Source organism: Dasypus novemcinctus, chromosome 7, assembly GCF_030445035.2.
Source record: "Dasypus novemcinctus isolate mDasNov1 chromosome 7, mDasNov1.1.hap2, whole genome shotgun sequence".
NCBI lineage: Eukaryota > Metazoa > Chordata > Mammalia > Cingulata > Dasypodidae > Dasypus > Dasypus novemcinctus.
The window spans coordinates 133,399,989-133,418,788 of NC_080679.1; the positions used below are offsets into that span (position 1 = coordinate 133,399,989).

Below are 18,800 nucleotides of genomic sequence, written 5' to 3' on the forward strand. Positions count from 1 at the left end.
CCCATATCCTGAACTTTGTTTCCTCGGGGTTTGCTTTAACTTGCTCTTTTATCCCCTGGATTTACTATAAACTGGACTTTATGTCTAAACGCTTTTCCACAGATTTGCTTCACTGCTGAGGTGGTCTGCCTCTCCCGGCAACACCTCAGAAGGTACTTCCAGTTGTCCCATTATGCATGATACTCAGTTCAGTCGCTTAGGGGGTGATAGCCAGCTCTCTTCACTCATCATCTTGTGATGAGCAGGTGAACTGTGGAGTGGAGGCCCCTCCCAGACTTCCTGATCCCCAGGGGCCCTTTCACCTAGAGTGGTCTTGGCAGTCATTGAGGATCCAACTCCCAATCAACTATTTCACTAGGGACTTGCAAAATGGTGGCTTTCTAATGCTAATATTCCTTCTATTGCTCCGCTAAAAAAAAAAAAGTGATGGCTTGAAACTCTATGTACCCCCAAAGAACATGTTCTTAAATCTAATCTATTTCTGTGGATGTGAACCCACTGTAGGTAGGACATTTGGATGAGGCTTATTCAGTTAAGGTATGGCCCACCTCATTCAGGCTGAGTCTTTTTTTTTTTTAGATTTTATTTTATTTATTTCTCTCCCCTTCCCCCCCGGTTGTCTGTTCTCTGTGTTTATTTGCTGCATGTTCTTTGTCCGCTTCTGTTGTTGTCAGCAGCGTGGGAATCTGTGTTTCTTTTTGTTGCGTCATCATGTCGTGTCAGCTCTCCATGTGGGCCGCACCATTCCTGGGCAGGCTGCACTTTCTTTCTCGCTGGGCGGCTCTCCTTACGGGTGCACTCCTTGCGCGTGCACTCCTTGCGCGTGGGGCTTCCCTACGTGGGGACACCTCTGCGTGGCAGGGCAACTCCTTGCGCGCATCAGCACTGCCCATGGGCCAGCTGCACACGGGTCAAGGAGGCCCGGGGTTTGAACCGCGGACCTCCCATGTGGTCGACGGACGCCCTAACCACTGGGCCAAGTCTGCTTCCCCAGGATGGGTCTTAATTCTCTTTCCGGAGTCCTTTATAAGAGACCCTAAGAGAAAGGCACAAATGGAGCAGCCAGAAGCTGAACATGCCGCCATGTACCTTGCCATGTGACAGACTATGGACCCAGGACCACTGGCAGCCAGCCACAAAAGCCACAGTCTTCAAGGAGAATGCCTCGCCTTGATTTGGACTTTCTTTTAGCCTCAAAACCATAAGTGAATAAATTCCCACTGTTTAAGCTGACCTATTTCATGGTATTGACTTGAGCAGCCTAAGAACAGAAAACAGACAGTATAAATGCTTAATTATTTTTATTTCCAGAATAAGGAATTGGTGTTATATTCATTGGTGGTGGCAAAAGTGTGATCGGTGGTTTCCCCTGCTTTCTATTTCTCTCCTTTAAGCACTCATGGGTGCGTATTTATTCAGTGTTTTCAATCTATCAAGTCTATATTCTTACTGATGTTCAAATGGTCCCAAATCCGACCAGCGGGAGCCCCTTTAAGTGGGTTCCTGCCCTTTAGGCATGTCCCCACTATTCCTTTAAGACTTCCTTGCTTTCTGACAGAAGATATTCCAAGCTCACCTGGAAAATTCCCTAGTCATCCCTGGAATCAGCCATTTCTCCAAGGAGTTCTAATTTCTTTCAGGTAAATGATATTTGGAAACCAATATCAGGTTCTAGATGTGTTCAGTGCTTCTGAGACATCCCTGCTCCTGGGCCCTCTCAGTGGACAGAAATGGAAAATGCACATTTTAAAAATTCATACATTCTTATTAAAATTCCCTGCTCAAATTTAATATTACACGGGTTTTTTTCTTTACTTCTTTAATTTTATATTTGCATCCTTCCTCTTCCTCTCAAGGCTCCATGAGTCCACTTCTGATCTCCGCTGTAGGCTGGCACAGGGCTCGTCTCTCTTCCGAGGCTCATTTCTCTCTGGGCTCAATTGCTCTGGTCTCTTCACAAGGTCAGCTGTAAACTCTCAGGTGAATGGCTCACCTCTCTTCCCAGGGCCTCTGCCGTATCTATGGAGCTGTCTCTCTTCCTCTGTGTATCTTCTCCCTGTGTCTACTTCTCTGATTCCTTGATTGAATGTCCGTTTATATAGCCCACCAAGGGGGTGGGCACTCAACTCTGAGTCATCCTAATGGGGTTGAATAAAGCCCTAATCTTGATTTCATGAAGTAAAGTGAACCCTCTGAATTTAATACAATCTAATACACCCAGAGGAACAGACCAGGTAGCGAGCATAATCAATATCACTTTTTGGAATTCATAAATAATATCAAACTGCCACATCTAGGTTTCAATTAATGTATTTACTTAGTTTGTCCTCCAACATGCATCAAATAGTTTCAAAATTACAACACTAATATTACTTGGAGCACTAACACTATTAGGTGAAGTTTAAGATCTCTTTTCGATTAATTTGTCCCCATCAGTACTGGCATACTGAACTCAAGAACAAAAAGAAAACCTATGCCTCCCAGTCACATGGTAAGTTGTAATTTATTTCCAGCAAAACAGTATCATCTCTCATACAAACACTATTATTTTAAATTTTATTGGTTTTGTAGTGTTAATTATACATGATTTCTAATTTTGGGGGGTTCTATAGTAGTTCAAGAGCTATCAGCAAAAGAAATTTATGCTTAATTTTTTATTTGTAAATATTTAATAAACATCATTAAAACCATTTAGACTATAGTTACAGGTGAGGAGCTCAAGTGAAATAAGCTATAGATGACTCTTCCTTGAACAGCAAGAACATGTAAAAAGCTACTTTAAAAACTGCAAAAATTCACAAATTGCATTTTTGTGGATTTTTTTACAATGGGTGAATTCATTATAAGCCCATATCATTCTCACAAGCTAAAAAATAACAATAAAACCAAGCTCTTCAAGCCCACACTTGGGGTAAATGAGAATATTTCCCTTTTAAGAGATGAGAAATATTGCTATAGGCATGGACTTGGCGGTCCTGGGCTCAGCTGGAGAGTCAGTGAGCTGTAAATCCATGATAATATTGCAATTCAATTTCTGCTGTTTTTCCATTTCTGAGGAATTTTAGAACAATCAGAAAATACAGACCAGCTCTATCAAGAGGAGATAGTTTGATTACTATGAGAGTTGGTAATAAATAGGTTCCCCCTAAGAAAGAAAAGGCAGGGGAGGAAGTCCCAGATGCCCTGACTCATTCTTTCATGCCAGAAACTGCCTCTCTCCCACATGCCCTGGTCCAACCAGGGCAGCTAGGAACGTCGCTGGGTCCCACGGAGCCGGGCCCAGGTGCCCACAAGCCGAGCAGGCCCGCCATGGTATCCCCACGGCGGGCTGCCCGTGGTATCCCCATGGCAGGCTGCACATGGTATCCCCACAGCTTTCTCACTTCCCTCTGGAAGGCCATGCTCCAATGTTTCGCTTCCTGTTGCCTCTAAATATCTCCATCTATCTCCACACATACCTACACATCCTGACATTCACACATATCTTGTTTGTTTTTAACTCTTGGCCTTTCCCCCTGTTTTTCCTTCCTCTGCAGCCCTTACCCAGGAACTTCATGAAGCTAGACATAAAGGCTGGGAGGGCCCTCGGAGCCCACCGCCTCCTACCGCCTTATCAAGAGACTGGAACCAAGGCCCAGAGTGTGGAACAGACCTGCTGCCGCCACACTCCAAGTAAGACAGGACCTCCGTTCCAGGCCTGAATTCCGTACTTGACTTTCCTCTTTCATGTATTCTAGGCACAATGTGTTAAGTTCACAAAATGCCTGAATCCCACTATTCCATTAAAAAGAGGAGGGCAGGAGACAGGGGAAGGGGCAAACTGTGCTTGACTAACGCAAACAAGACTTCTCTTCCTTTGTCCCTTGCAGCCTCCACTCAAGATCTTGGGAGAGTTAAACACTTATTTTTACCACTGTTCTCTGCAACTAAGAGCAGACATTTGATGCAGTTTTGGACAATGGGACTTAAGTGAAAGTCTTCTGGGGGCTGGGGGTTTCTCTGCCTAAAAGGAAATGTGCAGCTGGCACATTTTCTCTTTCTTGCTATCTTGAACACAAATAAAATGCCTGGAGCTGCAGCAGTTCTTTTGTGTGCATGAAACAACAAGGAAGACAGAATACATAAGAGACTTGCCGATAAACCTGTCCTCTCATCATAAGCTGCTACACCAATGTACGCATTTACCTAATTTGGATGTCTTGTTATGTAACAAGACCCCTATCAGTAATATTTTCTATTTCTTGCACCAGAAAGCATTCCTAATTGCTACATACATACGTACATCACTCACAAGCAGGTTAATCCAACACGTATTTACCACGCAACTATCGAGGACCTGAAGCTAAGGATCCAGACATGAAGAAGACATGGTCCCTGACCTCCAGAAAGTAATAGCACTGAGACTATGCTTTTGTTCTTCACCAGTGCTGTGAGATGAATATTGTCCCCACTCAGCAGACAGAATGAACGGAGACTCACAGAGGTGAAGGGATTTGTTTAAGGTAATACAGTTCTTGGGGCCAACCCTTGAGTCATATAGGGTAATCTGCCTATAAGCAAGCTAGCAACCAATGTCAAGCTTTCCAATGACAACCAGCCAGAAATTTTCTCAGAGCACCACCTCCACTCCTACCCACCCAGTTTCTTTTTTCTTTGAATTGGTGTTTTAGTTTCCTTGCTTCTAAAACAAATACTTCAAAAATGGGTGTTTATTGATTCACCATTTTGAGGCTTGTAGAAATCCAAAATTGAGGCGTCAGCAAGGCGATGCAGTCTTCCTGGATGCTGAAGCGCTCTGGGGCTGGGTGTCAGTGATCCTTGGTCCCTGGCTTTTCTGTTGCCTGGCAATGCATGTGCAGCATCTTCTCCTTCTCTTCAGTCCCACTGACTTCAGCTTCTGGCTGTTCCCTGTGGCTTCCTCTAAATTTCCTTCTAAATTTCCCCAGTAAGCCAGATTAAAGCCCACCCTGATTCAGCTGGGGCACACCTTTACTGAAGTAACAGTGTCACGAGATCCTGTTTGCAAGGGGTCCACATCCACAGGACCAGGGGTTGGGACCTGTCCATGCATTTTGGGGGAACATGATTCAATCCTGAACAATTAGAAAATCAGCTGGTTGGCAAGAGATGCTGAAGCAAAAAGCCATGAGGCAGGAGAACACAAGTTCCATGAGATTGAGAGAGCACAGGCCCATAGGGGCACCATAGAGGTAAGAAAAGAAAACCAGAGGAGCCCAAACCCAGAGCAGAGCCCAAAGTGTGGGGACCCACAGCGAACCCCTCGGTCTGTAAGAATGAGGGTCAGTCACTGCTCCCTGAAACCCAAGTGCCTCCATCTTGAAAGGGAGTAACAGAAACTAACTCAAGCCAAGCTAAGCAACAAGGTAAATATATGATATGAATTCTCTTGAAAATCAAGGAGGCCCCTTGCACTGGTTTGGAGCTATATGTATCCCAGAAAAACCTTCTTAAATTTAATTCCAGGGAAGTGGATTTTTCCCAATGGATAGGGTGTCCGCCTATTACATGGGAGGTCTGCGGTTCAAACCCCGGGCCTCCTTGACCCGTGTGGAGCTGGTCCATGTGCAGTGCTGATGCGCGCAAGGAGGGCCCTGCCACGCGGGGGTGTCCCCCACGTAGGGGAGCCCCATGTGCAAGGAGTGCACCCCATAAGGAGAGCCTCCCAGCGCGAAAGAAAATGCAGCCTGCCCAGGAATGGCGCCACCCACACGGAGAGCTGACACAGCAAGATGACGCAACAAAAAGAAACACAGATTCCCAGTGCCACTGATAAGGATAGAAGTGGTCACAGAAGAACACATAGTGAATGGACGCAAAGAACAGACAACTGGGGGGAAGGGGAGAGAAATAAATTTAAAATAAATAAATTAATAAATCTTTAAAAAAAAAATTTAATCTATTCCTTGGGTGTGAACCCACTGTAACTAGGAACTTTTGATAATGTGACTTTAGTGAATCAGGATGGGTCTTAACTATGTTACTGGAGCCCTTTATAAGTGGAAGGAAATACAGACAGAAAGAAAGCCACAGAGGGGGCAGGCAGAAGCTTTACATCAACAGGACCCAGAAGAGAAGGGAAGGACCAGGAGACACCCCCATTGCATTGCCATGTGACAGAGAAGTCCAGGGCCAAGGACTGCTGGGAGCCAGTCCCAGAACGCTAGTCTTTGGGAAGAAAGCATCGCCTTACAGATACCTTGATTCCCATTGTTTAAGCCAAACCATTGCTTGAGCAGCCCAGGAAACCTGGACACCTCTCCCATCCTCCTGTTCTGTGCTCCCCTAGCCCCACTTGTCCCTCAGGACTCTCCAAGCCGAGTGACATGGAAGAGAAGGGCTTCTGAGAGGAGAGGCTCCCCAGCACCCCATCCCCAGATCCCCACTAAAACAACTTCTCTGACACCTTCCACTTGCCCCAGTGACCTATGCTGACATCTCTGGAAACTGGGACTTTAACTTTAAATAGACTTAAAAAAAAAAAAGTCTCTGTTCCTCCTTTTTAAAATTTCTTTTTCCCCTTTTCACTTTCAGCAGAAGTAACTGGGGAAGATGAGACAGGGTTGCAAAGGGAAGGTGGAAGGGAGAGGAAGGGGAGTCTCAGTCCTGACTATGAGGCCCCTGGTCCTGGGTGCTTGCTGGGTGCCTGGCCCCCACTGGAGCTGCCAGGTCTGACCCTGCAGGCATCCTCACTAGCCCTGCCTTCCACTGTGCCAGCCCCAGACTGGGCTCTCACTCTGATAACAAAAACAATAATCAAAGCCACCATATGAACATTTGCTCTAAGAAGGCACAGCTGAGTGCTTTTCATGCATTATCTCATTTAACCGCTGTGTTAAACCTTTGGGGAAGGTAGATCTCATCCCATTGAACGGAGGAGCAAACTGAGGTTCAGAGTGGTTAGGTGACTTGCTCCAAATCTTTCAGAGAGTAAACGGCAGAGCACAGCTCTAAGTCTGACTCCAAAACCTTGTGTTTGGGCCATATGATTCCAACCTCTACGCGTTTTGCTTGATTCACCTAATGGGCTACCCTGTATTTTAAATCTGATTAGTTGTTAAGATAAATAATCAGGAGAGTTGACAGAAAAACTCACATTTCTGGAGTCTCTTGAAAAAATCAGGGTGTCAGTTCCCACTGGGACCCACATTTCTTGCTGGCAATAACTTGCTGAAGCAAAGTAGCAGCTGACCCATTTCCATCAGTCCCTGACTCTAGTTTGTCAGTGTCCACCACTCCCAGCAAGGCACTTTCCTAGGCCACTGATCACCCTCTTCCTGGTCCGTCCACTCATTTATGGTGCCCACATGGTCCCTGTGACTATGTGTCCCTGCACTATGCAACCCAGTTTCATGATGAATGGATGGACAGATAGACAAACAGATGGATAGACAGATGGAAAGATGGCAAGGGCTTGGTGGGTCTCAGCTGCCTGCCCAGGAGGTATCTATGGACACTGTCCTAATTGGCCAAACCTTAACTATGCTCCAGGATGTCTGGCCTAACAAGTCAACCTGGCTTCCCCGACAAACCCAGGCACCAAGATTCCCCCATACCACAAAAACATTTACTCTTGCTCAACAGTCCCAGTTGGAGCAGCCATTCCATGCCAAAGCCAAAGGGATGGAGGGGCCTTAGAGAAAGTCTCATCTATAAGAAAGCTCATTCATTCACTGGGGAGCCCATCTATAAGAAAGGGCTCATCTATAAGAAAGCTCAGACTTTCATTCATGCACTGGGGAGCTGGGCTGGACATAAAAACTGTACCTATCTTATAGGTTTGTTATGAGAATGTAAGGAGATGGGAAGGTAAGCACCTGGCCCATGGCAAGGGCCCAATACAAGTAGCCTAATAGAGGGTGGGGAAGTTTGGGAATTGTGAGATTAGGTGTTAGATGGGCTATGGAAGTTGATACCGCCCAGATGCTGGCAAGAGTTCAAATGACAGGGGCCAAGGCATCAGTGAGCAGAGGACCTGGGAAGTAGAAGGGGGTTAGATGGAAAGAGAATGCGCTGTTAGGGTGGTGTGAGCCGTGAAGGTCGAGAGGTATGGGGAATAATGAGGAAGGAAGAGTGCAAGCCCAAATGTGGCCAAAAGAGGCTGGAAGTCTGCTGACCCAAGATGGAACCAGACAGGGGAAGAGGACCCAGGAATTCAAGAGAGGAAATACCATCTGGTGTCCTTTTCCATCCATTAAGAGATTGAAGGGGAATCCACACAAAGGTTAATGATGTATATGCACCTTGGCGATAGAACAGGAGGTCCGGGACTGCCAGGGAGTAAAGGCTGGGTGGAACATTAGCCTCAACCTGGAGGAAGAAGGAATGGAGAAGGGGGTATGGGGCAGGTGGGTACTGTGACAGTTTGAAGCTTTTTGTGGATCCCCAAAAAGATCATGTCCTTAGCGCTAACCCATTTCTGATTATTACTGTAGATGGGACTTTTAGATTAGATCATTTCAGTAGGGCATGACCCAGGGTGGGTCTTAATCCTTTTGCTGAGTCCTTTATAAAAAGAGGAATAATGGGAAGTGGATGTGGCTCAGCTTATAGAGTGTCCACCTACAATTTGGGAGGGTCCAGAGTTTGATCCCCAGGCCCTCCTGACCTGTGTGGTGAGCTGGCCCACGTGCAGAGCTGCCATGCGCAAGGAGTGCTGTGCCATGCAGGGCCACCCCTGAGTGGAGATGCCCCACACACATGGAGTGCATCCTGCAAGGAGAGCCGCCCCATGTGAAAAAAAGCGCAGCTCACCCAGGAATGGCACTGCACACACAGAGCTGACGCAGCAAGACAATGCAACAAAAAAGAGATGCAGTTTCCCAGGGCCACCAAGGGTGCAAGTAAGCACAGAACACACAGCGAGTCGACACAGAGAGCAGACAACCGGGGGGCCGGAGGGGAGAAATAAATAAAAATAAATTTTTAATTAATTTTTAAAAAGAGGAATAAAAGCCTTAGGCATGGGGGGTGGGGGGGGGGGGACAGAGTAGCAGAGACAGAGAAACCCCAAGGGGTAAGGGAGAAGTTTCAGAGGCTGGAATCAATGGAGCACAGAGGCTTGGAAAAGACCTCCAAGAGACTGAAAGAGACAAGACCTGGAGGAAGGGGGAAAGAAGAGCTATATTCCTGATTGCCCACGGATGAGCTGGGTGAGAAAGTAAACCTGGAGGAGAAGGCAAAGATTCAAACCAGGAGCCACTGCCATGATGCCTTGCCATGTGGCAGCCAACCTTCAATGAGACAGCATCTCTGATGATGCCTTGATTTGGACATTTTCACAGTCTCAGAACTGGAATCATTAACCTAATAAATTTACGCTATAAAAGCCAACCCATTTCTGGTATTTTGCTCTGGCAATCTTTAGCAAATGAAAACAGATGCCCCGCAGAGTTTGGGCCTTGCTCAGTCATTACAGGGAGGTGTGGGAGGCAGACAGTTGAGCAGGGATGTGGAATCTGAAGCAGAGCTCACATAGTAGGAGGTCCCAAGGTTGACTCCCAGGATGAACCTGGGGCAGTGAGGAAGCACTCCTGGTCTGAAAGCTAGGGCAGTGTTGGCCGTGACTGAAAGCCAGGTTATAATTGTCAAGCTAGTAAAGGTCTTTCCTGTGAGATGCTCTCACTGCAGCTCCCCATGTTGACAGGTCACCAGTGAGGACTCAGTCGGGGTGGGAGCTGGTCACGATGCTCACGGCAACCTCCCTTTCAACCTTAGAAATCGGTGACTCCCTAAAAATCTCATTCTGTGGAATCCAGCTGAAACTGCCCTCCTTGCAGAAAGACAGGGGGTAGTCTGGGGAGGTTTCTTGCCCCTCTATTCAGGGGCCAACATGCCCTCCTCTTTCAGAGCCCCTGGAAGACTGACCCAAGACCACAGTGATGCTGTCCCAGGAGGGTTGGTAGAGGTGAACTGGTCCCTGGGGAGCTGGAGGACAACTGATGCAACGGCCTGAGGCAATGACCTGACACTCAGGCATGAGTTGACACTCAGCTGCAACCAACCTGGGGCCTCCTATCTGCAGCTGGTGTCCTTTCCCTGTGGGGCACTGCTATGGGAAGCCAAGTGACCACTCAGAAGTTCCAGAAAGGGAGAGTTGCCCAAATGTGATGGCCCTGCCTTAGAGTTCTAGCTCCTGATGCCCCGTCTTAGGCTGAGAGTGCCATTGCCAGAGTCTCCCTGACAAACGTCACCAGCCAACCCTCTTTGCCACCTACCTGCCCATTTGGCACCACAGACTTTCTTCAACATTGTCCAAAAATGGCAGTCTCTGAAGCACAGGTCTGGCACCAAGAGTCTGGGGGGTCATTTTACGTCAGCTTTCTGGGCAGCAGTCATTTCCAGGCTCTTCTCCCTGAGGTCTCACACAGCCTGCGCGGGTAGGTTTAATCGGCCTCACTCTCGGAGGACGGTGGCTCTCCCACCTTCCCGGGCAGAGGGTATGTCAGTGTCCAGCGGACGGGCGTCAAGGTTTGCTGTTGCATCACCCAGCCGGCAGGCTGGGCCCAATGGGCAGCAACACCAACCGACGAGGAGGTAAACGTTTTAAAGCATTTGCTGTCTAACTCGGACCCAACGAGCCTTAAACCAGAAGGTCATTTATCAAGCCTAACGGGGCTCCAGGCGGGAGGACGGAGTCCAGGGCGCAGAGGCAGCGCTCAGCCTCGTCGCCTTTCCGCTCTGCAGTCGCCACGCGGCTCCTCCCTCAGGCGGCCGGCAGACGCCACCCGGTTCCCACAGCCGCCCACCCTCCCAACCAGCAAGCGCGTCGCCTTTTCCCGCGTCTCTCCAGGGAACGGAAGTACTTTCCAGAAGCTCCTCCCCCGGAGCGGCGCCTCGTGTCTCATTGGGCAGAACTGGGTCAGGTGCCCACTCGGAACCAGCCAATCACTGGCAAGGCAGGGGGGCCACCCTCCCGTGGTGCTCTGCGCCGCGCCTTGGTGCCCTTGACCTGCATGTCCGGGCCCCACCTGCCGAGGCGTGGGTTTCTTTGGTCAGGGGTGCTGGTGTGGGCGCAGGGATTTTTTCAAATTGGGTTGTTGCCACCAGTAACCCTGGCGATGACGAGAAGATGATGGGAGGATGAGTCGGAAGCCTGGGGACGCGGGAGGAGGCGGAGGGCCCGCAGGCCGGAGGAGCCATGTCCCTGGAGGGCAGGAGTGTCCAGCTCTGAGCAGGGGCCCTGCCGCCCGCGTGGCTCCTGAGCGCGCCTGGCCGAGGCCCGGTGGGCGGGAAGAAGCCGCCGATCCCAGCCAGCCTCGCGTCTGCCGGCTGCGTACACGAGTTTGGGGCCGTCCCGCTTTGCTGCCCAGCGGAACCCCAGGGCGCTCCTTTAGTGTAGGAGTATGCGGGAAATGCAGGCCGGGCACCTCCACTTCTGGTGCCCTCCCCAATGGGGTGGGGGGGGTGCTAAAGGTTAAGAAGCTCGGCTTTGGCATTAACCTTTCTGTTGGACACATGCGCCGTTCCTGGGACTTTGCCCGGCGCTCAGCCACCCGAGCCCACATGTCCTCTCGCTCAGGAAGAGCTGAAGCTCAGGGAGGAAGGCAGGTGCCACCACCATCCCCGCCCCCAGCCCCTCGGCAGTACTTAAAACGCGGGGTGGAGGGCCGGGTTCAGGGAGGCAGGTGACAGGGCGCTGCTGCACCCCTGCCCCGGGGCATTTGGCGTCTTCTCTTTCTTTTGGGGGCCTCCCAGCCCTCTGACTGCTGGTCAAGCGCTCCTCTTCGCTGCCAGTTTGGGGACCTGCCTGAAATGGCAGCTCTTCAGGGGTAGAGGAGATTCAAGAAAGAACGGGGGGCACCTCCCTTAGCCCCAGCCCCTCTCTTCCCATCCATTCTCCCGGCTGCCCACCCTGAGCTGAGCGCTGCTCAGCTGCTCCCTCCACGCCGCAGGAGAGACATCCCACTGCAATGTTAAGGGATTAAAACCTACTTTTTTTGGAGAGGGTAATTTTCAAAGGGCAGCCTGGTGAAGAAAATTAATTGCTAACGGTGTATTGTTGTTTTGACATTTCCGACTTGCTTATTGCTGGAACACGGGAAAGATCTCTTTTAGCTTGATGATATTATAACCTGGTCAGCCTACTGAGTTCTTTTTTGAATTGTAATCATTTATTAAGTCATGTTCTTGGATTGACTAAGTAGAAGATTGCATTGTATGCTAATGAAGAGTTTGTTGCTTCCTTTCCAGTACTTTAATTAACATATTATTTTTCCCATGTCGTTTATTTCTTTCTTGGTGAAAGGAATTTCTATGTTAAGAGGTGCCTAAGGGTGTACAGTGGAAGAACAGTCTCTCCTTCCCATCCCCGTCACCCAGTTCAATTCCCTTCTCTGGGATTCTCCATGGAAATAAAACCAATAAGATATGTATGTAAACATATGCATATGCATGTATGCATATATGTGACATATGCATATGCATGTATGTATATATGTGAATATTGTCAGATTTATTCTAGGAATTGGCTCACATGACCATGGGGATTGGTGAATCTGAATTCTCTGTAGGGCAGGCCACAAGCTGGAGACTCTGATGAAGGTTTTGATGAATTCCCCAGGAGAAGCTGGCTGGCTGGCTGAAGTAGCAATAGAAATTCTTCTGTCTGCTGAAATCATCGGTTCTCCCTCTAAGACCTTCAGCTGATTGGATGAGACCTCTCATCCCTGAAAGCCATCCCCTTTTTTAATTGTAGATGCAATCAGCCATAGATGCAATCAACAAACTAATGATTTAAATACATAAAATATCCTCAGTAACAATCAGGCCAGTACTTTCTTGACCATACAACTGGACTCCATAACCTTGCCAAGTTGGCACATGAACTTAACCATTACAGCCACAATGACCAGTTTCTTTTGAGCCCTTCCAGAGATAGTCATGCACATACAAACACCTACATGTATGTATTCTACTCCCCTCTCCTCCACATACACAAAGTAGTCTTCCAGTTGGGTAACAGTACACCCCAAATTGAATGACATAAATTAATGACCATTGTATTGTGTCACAGAGTCTGGGTTGAAGAATTTTTCAGGGCTCTGCAGGGATAAATTATCTCTACTCCAACCATGTCCGGGATCTCAAGTGGAAAGACTCAAATGTTTGGGGGTTGGAATTATCTAGAGACTTCTTCACTCATATGTGTGGCCTTTGTGCTAGGTTGACTCAAAGTTGGGATGATTGACCAGAGTTCCATATAGTCTCACCAGGTAACTTCAGCTTCCTCACAGCGTGGAGACTCTGGTCTCCAAGAGCAAGTGTTACACTGAGCAAGGCAGAGGCAGCATGGCCTTTGTTGGGGATTAATTGTGGACCCCACTTTGGACATGTTCTTGGTCTTGATCTGCCTTCTGGTGGGTGTGGGCATATTGTAAATAAGATCTTTTGAAGATGTTACTTCAGTTAAGGTGTGGTCCAGCTGAATCATATAGGGCTTTATCTGGACTACAAGAGTTTTTTGTTAGCAGAATGAAAGTCAGACAGATGGAAACCATGGGGAGAAGCCAGAAGTCAACAGAACCCAGAGAAGTTCAAAGACATCACCAAGTGGACTGCCAGGGAATCCCATGAAAAGGCAAGGAAACTCAAAGATTGCCATCCAGTCAGAAGACAATGACCCCAGAGGAAGCAAGCCTTCTAGCCTCTCTAACCAGCCAATAAAATTCCATTCTTTAAGTCAACCCACTGTATGGTATTTGTTTTAGCAGTGGGAAACAAAAACAGCCTTTTAAGACCTACCTGCAAAAATCATCCAACATGGAGCAGTTGTAGCTCAGTGGTTGACTGCCTGCTTTGCATGTATAAGGTCCCAGGTTCAATCCCCAGTACCCACTTAAAAAAAAACATCTAGCATTGCTATAGTAGAGATGGTCACAAGGCCCAGCTCAGCTTCAAAGGGTGGGACAACTCGAGGGAAAGAACTACAAAGAATTTGTGGCTTGTGGCTATGAATTTAAACTCCCAGAGGTAGCATACTCTCACACTATTCTGCACGTTGTTTTGTTTTGTTTTTCACTTAATAATATATCTTGGCAATGTATATATGAAGTACATATAGGGCTTCCTTATTCTTTTTTCACAACTACACAGTAGTCCATTATAAGAACACATCAGACTTTTTTTAACCAGTCCCTGTTGATAGCCCTTATATTGCTTGCATTGTTTTCTGTCTTCTGCTATTACAACTACACTACAGTGCCTATCCTTAACCACACATCATTTCCCATGCCTATAATATATTAGGAGGATAATTAAGTTTGATAGTGACAAACTGCTCTCCATGGGGACTGTACCAAATAGATATTTCCACCAGCAACATATGAGAGTGACTACTTCCCCACATTCTATCCAGTCTAGTATATTGCTGAAATTTTTAATCCTTCCCACAATGGTAAGTGAAAAATTTCTTCACTGTAATTTTCATTTGTTTTTCCCTAATTATGAGTGCGGCTGGACATCTTTTCAAATGCTGAGTGTTCTTTGTATTTTCTTCCCTGTGAGTTGCTCATTTCACTGTCGGCCTGCTGGCCTTTTCCTTACTGAAGGATAGGAGCTCTCTGTGGACTGAGGAAATCGGCCCTTTGTGACATGAGTGACGACACAGTGTGTTCGTGGCCTTTTGACCCTGTTCATGGAGGTTTTTGGCCACAAGAGGCAAGCCGTACATTTTAAGAGACTCCCTTCTTATCCCATTCCTGTACCTAGAGGAGGGGTCTTTTGTTCCTTCCACTAGAACCTGGCTGGGCCTTTTCCTTCTACCTCAACAATTAGAATGCAGCAGAAGGGACACAGCGTGACTTCCAAATCTAGGTCCTGAAAAGCAATCTGGTTTCCCCAGGGCTGTTTATCCGAGGAGCACTGTTCCTGGAACCCAGCCACAGAGCACGAGGAAGCCCAGGCCAAACGGAGAGACCACATGTGAGTGTTCAGCCAGGAGCCGCCTGGACCCCCACCCAACAGCCAGCCTCGCCTGGGAGCTCTCCAGGGCGTGAGCGTTCAGGTGACTCCAGCCCCCGCCCTCCAGTTTTCCACTCAAGGCCCCCGACACTGCGAGGCAGGGACTAGTCAAGTTTGCTAGGCCCAGTTTGAATTCCTGCCCTACAGCATCCAAGTGAGATAATACATTACTACTGTTTTAAGCCACAAAGGTTTTGAGGTAATTTTTTTTACACAGCAATAGGTAACTAAAATAGTCTTTGTTTTTATGTTGCTGAAGTTAACGTTTTCTTTTACAGCTTCTAGTTTTGTGACACACCGAAAAGGTCTTTCCCCTCAAAGGTTATAAAATATTCTCCCATACTTTCTTCATGGTTTTATTTACTTTAATATAAGCTATGAAGTAGAGATCCAACTTCACTTTTCCCCAAAGGCTATCCCATTATAAAAAATAACTATTGTATTAGTCCACTTTTTCTTCACTGGTGTGTAATGCCACTTTTATGACATACTCAGTTTCCATGTGTAGTTAATTCTATTTCTCTGCTTTCTATTTAGTTCCCTTGAATTAGTCATGTGGTAATGGCACACTGTTTTAATTACTGTAGATTTGTAATATGTGTTTTAATAACTGGTGGGATTAGTTCTCCATCATTATTCTTCTTTTTCAAAAGGTTTCTAGCTATTTTTGTCTAATTTTCCTTACAAACTTTAAAATTATCTGGCCTAATTTTCAAAACTATTTTCATGGGTTTTTTTTCCCCATCTCATTATTTATTTAGATGTTTAACTTCTTGCTTGGCCTTTTCTTGTTTTATTTTATTATTTTATTTTAGCACTAGGTTTTTACAAGCTGGTGTACACTGACAAATTATTTCTCTCATAAAACTATAACCACACATTCCCAGACACTATAAATATATGGCTGAACTAACATTAATACACATCACCATTTTATCAATTACATAATAAAACAAATTATCAAGTATCCAAATGTTAAGTTACACAACTCAAAAGGCATATAAAATATTAGCTGTCTGCTAAATTTATTAGCAGAAACCTTTTTTTGCAAGAGGTTTGGAAGAGAAGGGGAAAAAATCACACTTCAAAAAAAATAATAGCTGATAATCAACTTCCAATAGACATGGAAAAAATTACAAGAATTTCAGAAATTGTATGATTAAGATGATTTCAGGAAAGTTCAATTGCTACAAATGATAAGCCCATTTTAAATGCAACCAGCAAGAATCTCTTGCTAAGTGTCCAGAAAAATTGATAGTAATCATAGAGCTTACAATTCTGTCAGGCTGTAGCATGGTGAAATTGCTTTTCAATCCTCCCATGGAAGTTTCATTAGACTAATTCACCAACGTGCCAGCTAATAGGTTTGACAAGTTAGGTCCTCTCTCAAGTTCCATTTCCAAGGCAATAGCATCAGGCACCCCAATTTTATTGAATTCAGCAGTTGTTCCTGTGACCATTGGAGTCTCTGAAGTGCAACCACATTTTAGCACGATACTTCTCCAGACACAAAAGCTGCTTGCTGTTAAAAGTTCAACACTATATTTGTCTTAGGAACTGTACTGCATCTTCTTATTTCATTGCACCTTTGATCAATGCTGGAGCAACAAGCACTCCCAAGACCTGCAGCACAACGAACACCAATGCAGCAACCAGTTTCTTCACAAAACGTAACTTTTGTAAGATTCAACCTATCATCAATAATCTGGTTGGATGGTGGTGCACCATCATCAAAAGGTCAATCAAGAGCATGGTTGCAGAAGTAGATGTGGCTCAAGTGATTGGGCTTCCGCCTACCACATGGGAGGTCACGGGTTCAGTTCCTGGTCCCTCCTGGAGAAGCTGAGCTGGCATGACAGGCAGTCATGGTGACCTGACGCAACAAGATGATGCAACAAAAGAGACACAAAAAGGAAAGCCAATGAGAGACACAACAAACCAGGGAGCTGAGGTGGCTCAGGTGGTCGAGTGCCTGTTTTCCACATGGAAGGTTCCAGGTTTGGTTCCCAGTGCCTCCTAAAGAGAAGACAAGCAGACACAGAGAACAGACAGCAAATGGACACAGAGAGCAGAGAGTGACCACAAACAATGAGGGGGCGGATAAATAAATAAAATAAATATTAAAAAAAAAAAAAGTCCATGGATGCCTTCTTTCTCCGGAAGAGCCGTGTTGTAAGTTGCTTTACATACTCTTACACTTGTGGTAGCTCCATACTTAAGTTCCTCTAGAAATTTGCTTTAGGTTGCATTGGTCGGATTGTGTATGATAAGAAATCTCATGTTCTAGTGTGACTTCCACAGGAGCTGAGCAGTTCACTGGAGCCATGTTAATTTAGTTAAGAAATACTTAATAGAGGTATGAAAGAATTTTAAAAATTGAATGCAGAAGTGATGTAAGAAAACTGAAGTCTACTTCAATACACTCCACTTGGAATTCTCAGTGCTTTGAATATGGAGCTGGGAGCAACAGGAAACGAAGGGGACCTCCTCCCAAGAAGCAGCGAGTCTTCATCCAGTAATACTGAGGCACTGTAAAGACGGGCACTGAGGGTGACCCCATCCACGTCAGAACTCTTGCAGCGCTCTGCGGATTTCAACTCGACACTTCTGTGGCCAGGCTAACCATGTTTATGGGGGTTTCCCATGGAGTGGTAATGAGTTTCTACAGTCACGTGTCTGCACAGAGCTCATGCTGTGCCTGGCAGGAATCGCCACTGCCCTTCAGGAACTCCGTCAATGTGTGACCAGCACACCACAGGAAGGAATATGTTTACTCATTGAAGACTGTGGCCCAATCATACAGCCAGTCCCGAGGTGGTGATGAAACAGGCGGTGGCAGCGGTGGCACCAGGCTCTACCTTGCTGTGAGCAGCTCCCGGGAGAGTACATCGCCCAGTCGGCCCGCAGCGCAGGGAGCCAGTGCCTGCACCGAGGCCAGCCGCTTTTTATTTACAGTTTATGTTCAGTGCAAATCAATTCCACAGCATGAGAAGTTCCTGTGATTCAAAACATAAATACACAAACACAGCACGCAATTCAAAACAGATGTACAGCTTTCAGATGTGAAGCAAAAGGGAGTGTTCATTCACACACCCAGTTGTTAGAAAGGTGTTGGGTCTGGTTGTTCCCACGTAGATTTCTAAAGATGGGGGGAAAATGACAGGCTAGCAAGACTACTGTGGCCATATTAGATAACAGGACCATCTAAGCTCCATGTGTGACCATATGAAGGAAAAATTAAATGGAGCATCTATTTTAAAAACGGTTTCTGTGCATTGAGGCAGTTGCAAAAAAATTTATTTTCCAGAATCGCGCTGACTTTAGGCTTAGGACCAAGTTCTATCTAAAAATATTAACTGATACAGTGCTCCAAATGTGGCTATTCTGATTCATAAAGTTTTTAAAAATGTATTTACAGAAAGAGTATAAAACTTTTTGTGAATTTGATGCAGGATAGGTTCCAGTCTTCACTTCCCAAATACTGAATTTGCATTATTTTTGGCTCCTTCACATTGCTTTTTAATTTCAAGACCTGTCAATTTTACTCTCCAAGTAGATCGCTTACTAAATTGTGAAAAGTATTCAACATATGCAGAAACAAAAAAAGCAGCATTTTGCAATTGGTTGAGATCCATGCATTTCTACTCTTTGGAATTGGTTTAGCTAAATGGATCTGGTGCATTGCTGGATGAGAATGTGATGGAAAGTGCCTACCATTTGACTGTGTAAGTGTATAAGCAAGATTTATTCATTATGTTTACATGGGGGGGGGATAGATTCCAATACATTCTTGCACTGACACATGTCAATTATTATATAAA

At 46.3% G+C, this 18,800-nt stretch overlaps 1 long non-coding RNA gene across 1 annotated transcript in view; it reads right to left on the reverse strand.

Annotated features, from left to right (window-relative positions):
• Positions 1–10,760, reverse strand: part of LOC131279308 (uncharacterized) — a 31,793-nt gene extending 21,033 nt beyond the window's left edge. Inside the window, exon 1 of the long non-coding RNA XR_009186695.1 lies at positions 10,236–10,760. This is a non-coding gene — a long non-coding RNA (uncharacterized lncRNA). The remainder of the gene's footprint in view (positions 1–10,235) is intronic.
• Between the last annotated feature and the right edge of the window lie 8,040 nt (positions 10,761–18,800).